Source organism: Lissotriton helveticus, chromosome 9 (genome assembly GCF_964261635.1).
Source record: "Lissotriton helveticus chromosome 9, aLisHel1.1, whole genome shotgun sequence".
Lineage (NCBI taxonomy): Eukaryota > Metazoa > Chordata > Amphibia > Caudata > Salamandridae > Lissotriton > Lissotriton helveticus.
In genome coordinates, this window is record NC_136070.1 from 480,154,267 (window position 1) to 480,159,696 (window position 5,430).

Here is a 5,430-nt window from a genome sequence, read left to right on the forward strand (position 1 = left end):
CGCGCCCGAAAGACGAGGGGGGACTGGCGGTCCCGGACTTTGAGATTTACTATTTGGCCGCACAGCTGCAGATCTTTACGCAGGAGGTAGCGAGGGTGTTCCGAGGCCCAGAACAAGAGAGGGATGCAGGCACCCCACGCCATATCTTGGCTTACATCACACTGCAGCAAAGGCTCGCCCTTAGAGATCTGTCCTTGGAAGAGCAAACGTTTAGGCTTTGCTGGAACCGTTCACAGCGTCGAGCGGGAGTGAGCCATCCGTACGCGCCTGAGATACCACTGGGAATGGTGACAGCGCTCCCCCACGGCGGTGACTGGTCGAGGTTGCAGATCTGGGAGGACGCAGGGTTACAGATGATTGGCGACCTGTACGAAAATGTTGTGCTACTACCGTATCAGGCACTACAAGACCGTTTTGCCCTGCCGAGGGGGGGATACTTGCTGCACGCCGCGGTGACCAGGGCCATGCACGCACATTGGGGGGAGGTGCTCACGGAACCCACGACATCCATGGCCTGCCAATATGCCATGATAGGGAGGAATACCTTCAAGGGGTTTTGTTATTATACAATTCACATAGAATTTCAACAATATTTGAGGTCTATATGTGTAAGACCAATAGTGCAAAGCAACAATCTCAAATTTTTATGCAATTTATATAGGTCACTACAAGTAATCCAAAAGAGAAGAGAGGGAGAAGGTGTGTATGAAAAAGTTCGTATTTAATACTCCAAAAATAAATTGTTTTTTTAAAAAGGGGACAGAAATATAACAATGTTATAGGAGAAAATGATTCAAGAATGACAATCAAACAAAAACTCTCTATAACAATTGTAAGCGCTTGTCCGCTTCTTCACAGTTGATCAATTATTTAAACAGACAAAGCGTATATGTCGACGTTTCGGTCTCTAGTCTTGAGTTGAAGAGACCATCCTCAGGACATATAAATCATATCTGGAAAAACCCTGAAAAGACAGAGTTGTAATTAAAAAACAATCTCAATCGCCTATACTGGGATAAAAATAATTTTAACTACTCTTCTATACCTCTCTATGTTTAAAGACAATCATTCGACGTCTAACTGAGTTCAAATGTACATTGAGCCAGCAATTTATACATCTATGTAAGCGTTGTTGCGGAACTTTGTTACACAATACATCTAAATTTCAGAAAAATATGCATTTATATCAACTTTCCATCACAAGCTGGGCATGTCTACACTATTTATGTTAACCCTTTTTCCATATTTATAAACATTGTGTTTGCAGGATGTATTTATCTTACTGAAGCACTCGCATACTTGGAGTTCTACTCAGAAAGGCTTTTGATTTAATCACACAAATTTTTTTTAAAAACAGGAATTTCTACAACATGTAAAAGTATGGTCCTAATCACATACTTGATATAATTATTTGCAAAACATTCTAACAACCCTGAAGGCGAAGAAAAAGTTGGTATTATACAATGGGAGAATTTACTTACACACCATTTACTTCAAAGTTTACAATCTGGTTGCTAAATGCAAAGGTTTACAAATCACAGAATCTACCTAGGATCTATATATACCTGATAAGATGGGGTCTTGTAGCCTCCAAATACACTTTATTGATGATTAAAAAAGCGATCGATAATGCCCTGTGTAAGAATTAGAGTAACTTGATTAGCACTGTTGGAGTTTCAATGGAACTGGGGTTAAAGGTTAACTTAAGTGAGATCATACCTTCTGTATAGTAAGTGGCATATGCAATCTTCTACTTGAATGTATTTCGGTTGGTTCAGCTCAAATAACTCTCGCAGTTTAATGCGGGCGGTTAAGAATTGTTAATCTGTTTGAGAGAATGCTTATATCAATGCTACATTTAATATATGAACAACCAGTTTTTTTTTAAAAAATGCTTGATGTATTATTACCTTCTGCGCAAATTGATGTCGCACAGAGTCTTCCCCTTTAATTTAATTCTTTATGGAAGACAAGAGATCTGTAAATCAAAAGCAACAGAAATATATGAAATATTTTGTTGCATCATGACTATTGCTTGGTGTAGTCAGGGCTAGTTTCAAGTTCTCACCTGCATAAAGAGCTGAATAAATCGTCAGCGTGGCCGCATGCACCCAAAATGAAGCAAGAATTGAGTGCAGCCAAGTACTGTGTTTATAAAGCCTGTCGTTTGGAGATCGAAACAGGACTAACATTATTTTAGTATGTCACTCACATAGATAGGACAAATTACGCCGCCATCTTTGAGTTGGCAAATCATTGTGGCTGGCTTGGGAATTTTAATATTAGTTAGCAGTATAACAAAGTAAACTGCGTTTTTACTGCAACATTTCATTTAATGTTACCTGAAATAAAATATCCTATCATTTTTCGATATTAAGGGAAAAATGGGGGATTACCGTTTGAAGATCAAAACAGGACTAACATTTACTTAGGCATATGTCGCTCACATAGATAGAACAAATTACACCTCCATCTTTGAGTTGGCAAATTATTGTGGCTTGCTTAGGAAATTTAATTTTAATCTGCAGTGTAATAAAAATAGACTGCATTTTTTACTATAACATTTCCTTTATGGGCCTTAAATGAAATATCCTATCGTTTTTCGGTGTTGACAAAAAATGGGCGATTACGTGATAAATTATACAAATTCTCAATTTATATCATTGTTTTTGTTTGTAATCGCCTCTCATTTTTGAGCAACAACAAAGGGGCCAATAATGTACTCTCATCTAGTCTCTCTGTCAGGGCATAATCATTGTTGCGATTTCACAATGTGTCTAAACTATTTCGAATCATAACTTTATTAATCTTATCGACTAAGAAACTACTTACATTTATCACTGATATGTTTGTATCATTGATGTACTGAGCATATTGTATAATACTTACATCAGTTTAAACAGACACAAGTGTGGCATTTTATCGATTATGAATAACTAAAACACGGTATGTAACCAAATGTATACAATTGCTAGAGCATACATTGAAGTACAAATTCCAAACAAAATTGACAAAATAAAGGCTCAGTTTAAGTCACAATTTATAAATCATCTCAGGTATAATATTCAAGATTTCGAAAGTGAACGTTATCCTTAGCCTATTGATGTTCTCATAGCATAGAAATTTGCATGATCACAAAAGTCATATATATAATACTGCCTTCATAATTCAAAACGGACAATATACATTGTTACATTAATATATTCCTGAATTCTATACAGTGTCCATTTACTACATTAAACCCCAGGGTTCCGCAAGACCCGGAATCAGTATTACGAGTGGTAATACCAGATCAATCCATCCCTATTTTCAACCTCTCTAATCATGTTTTGTCCGAACAGGAAATTGAGGTTCTATCGGCTGGTCTCAGTTTTGTACCAACTTTCAAAAATGAGCATTTCCAAACTAGATTGGAAATATATAGATTTTTCAGATCAGTCCGACTTAAAAAAATTTTTGCAAATAACATTAGCAATAAATATTTGGGCACCACAGGGCTTCGTAATCCATCGACTTTTTATCCATTGAACTCTATGATCAAAAAAGAAGTGATTGCATTTGAAAATGCTATCCTCATACAGGTTGATAATCTTTTTAAGAAAAAGATACAGTACAAATCTAATTTTCCCCAAGAACACCAAAAGGCTCTACGTGACCTTCAATCTTTGGAGGGTACCGTAATAAAACCCGCTGATAAAGGCGGTGGCATTGGCTTATGGGGTTGTGACAAATACAACACTGAAATGATGAAACAGCTATCTAACAAGACGAACTATAGGGAGCTACCAACTAATCCCACTCCCCGACTATCAAAAGAAATAAGTGCACTGAGCAAACAAGGTTTGGACGGAGGATGGTTAAATGAAAAAGAGGCATCCTTCCTAATCAATAAAACACCTACAGTGCCAGCCATCTATCTATTGCCTAAGGTGCATAAGGACCTTTCAAATCCCCCTGGTAGACCTTTTGTTTCAGGATGTAATTCTATCCTAAAGCCTCTGGCCCAGTATGCGGATTACTTCATTAGACCATTTGCCACTGAACAACCATCATATATTCGTGACACAATGGCAGTCATAAATGCAGTGGAAAACTTTGAGTTTGACCCCATGAATGATATACTTGTCACCATGGATATAGAAAGTCTCTATACCTCTATACCTCAACAAGAAGTATTGACTATTCTAAAAACTCTTTTAGATGATCGCCCAAGACCACATGTGGTTCCCACAGAATTTATAGTTGAATGTGTTCGCATTTCATTATGTGAAATTTTTTTTCTATATGAGAACACATTTTTCCAACAATTAAACGGAGTAGTCATGGGAGAAGTCTATGCTCCGGATATAGCAAACATTTATGTCTCCCATTTTGAGACCCAACATATCCACGATGTATCCAACCCCTTCAATAATAACATCCGAAGGTGGTTGAGATACATCGATGATGTATTAATGATCTGGCATGGCACTGAATCTGATTTACAAGATTTCCATGTTTGGCTGAATACTAGAAGCCAACATTTGAAATTTACTCTTGAATATAGTAATCATGAAATCAATTTCTTAGACATCTCCATTAAGAATGATATTTCAAATCATTTATACACAAGTTTATATACCAAGCCAACTGCTCGTAACACTCTCTTGAAATATCAAAGTCACCATCCTCAGGCCCTAAAGGATGGATTACCTTTTGGCCAATTTTTGCGTCTCCGCAGAAATTGCACTTTGAAAACTGACTATTTCTTTGAAGCTAAAAAACTCAAAGAAAAACTCAAAGCCAGAGGTTACCCATCTAAGCTTTTAAAAAGATCAATGAAAAGGGCTTTGTACAATCAGAGAGAACATTTATTGACAGTTAAAGAACGCCCCAAAAAAGACAATTTAGTCTGTGTGACAACATTTGGAACGCACTCTAATGCTGTTAAACGGATTATACTAAAACAATGGAATCTGTTGTCATCGATCCCAGAGTTTAATCAAAAGCCTCTTTTTGCATTTAAAAGAGGCACAAATTTGCAGGACCGATTAGTCCATGCATATGACAACAAGAAAGATCATAATGTGGTGGATAATATGAGACAACTTATCCCCATTATTGGACATTTCAAGTGCAGTAACTGTCAAGCATGCCAAACTACCGACACAGTCAAAACGTGTACCATCAATGATGTAAACATAACACTCAGGTCCTTCTCAAATTGTAATACCACCAATGTCATTTATTGTATAAAATGTCCGTGTGATTTGCACTATATCGGCAAAACCATTCAGCCTATAAAAAAGAGGATATTACAACATCAATCTCGCATTAGATGCAAAACTGAAAATGCACCTCTTGTAGAACACTTCATCAGATTAGGACATACTTTCAATCAAATGACTTGGTGGGTCATCGATGTAATTAAACCAACCAAACGTCAACAAA

General features: G+C 37.0%; 1 long non-coding RNA gene across 1 annotated transcript; it reads right to left on the minus strand.

Annotated features, from left to right (window-relative positions):
* Nucleotides 1–761: 761 nt before the first annotated feature.
* LOC144782796 (uncharacterized) lies at nucleotides 762–1,981 on the minus strand. The gene is made up of 3 exons (XR_013601266.1): nucleotides 1,911–1,981; nucleotides 1,720–1,825; nucleotides 762–964 (listed from the first exon to the last, which is right to left on the minus strand). It is a non-coding gene; the product is annotated as an uncharacterized LOC144782796 (long non-coding RNA).
* Nucleotides 1,982–5,430: the final 3,449 nt, after the last annotated feature.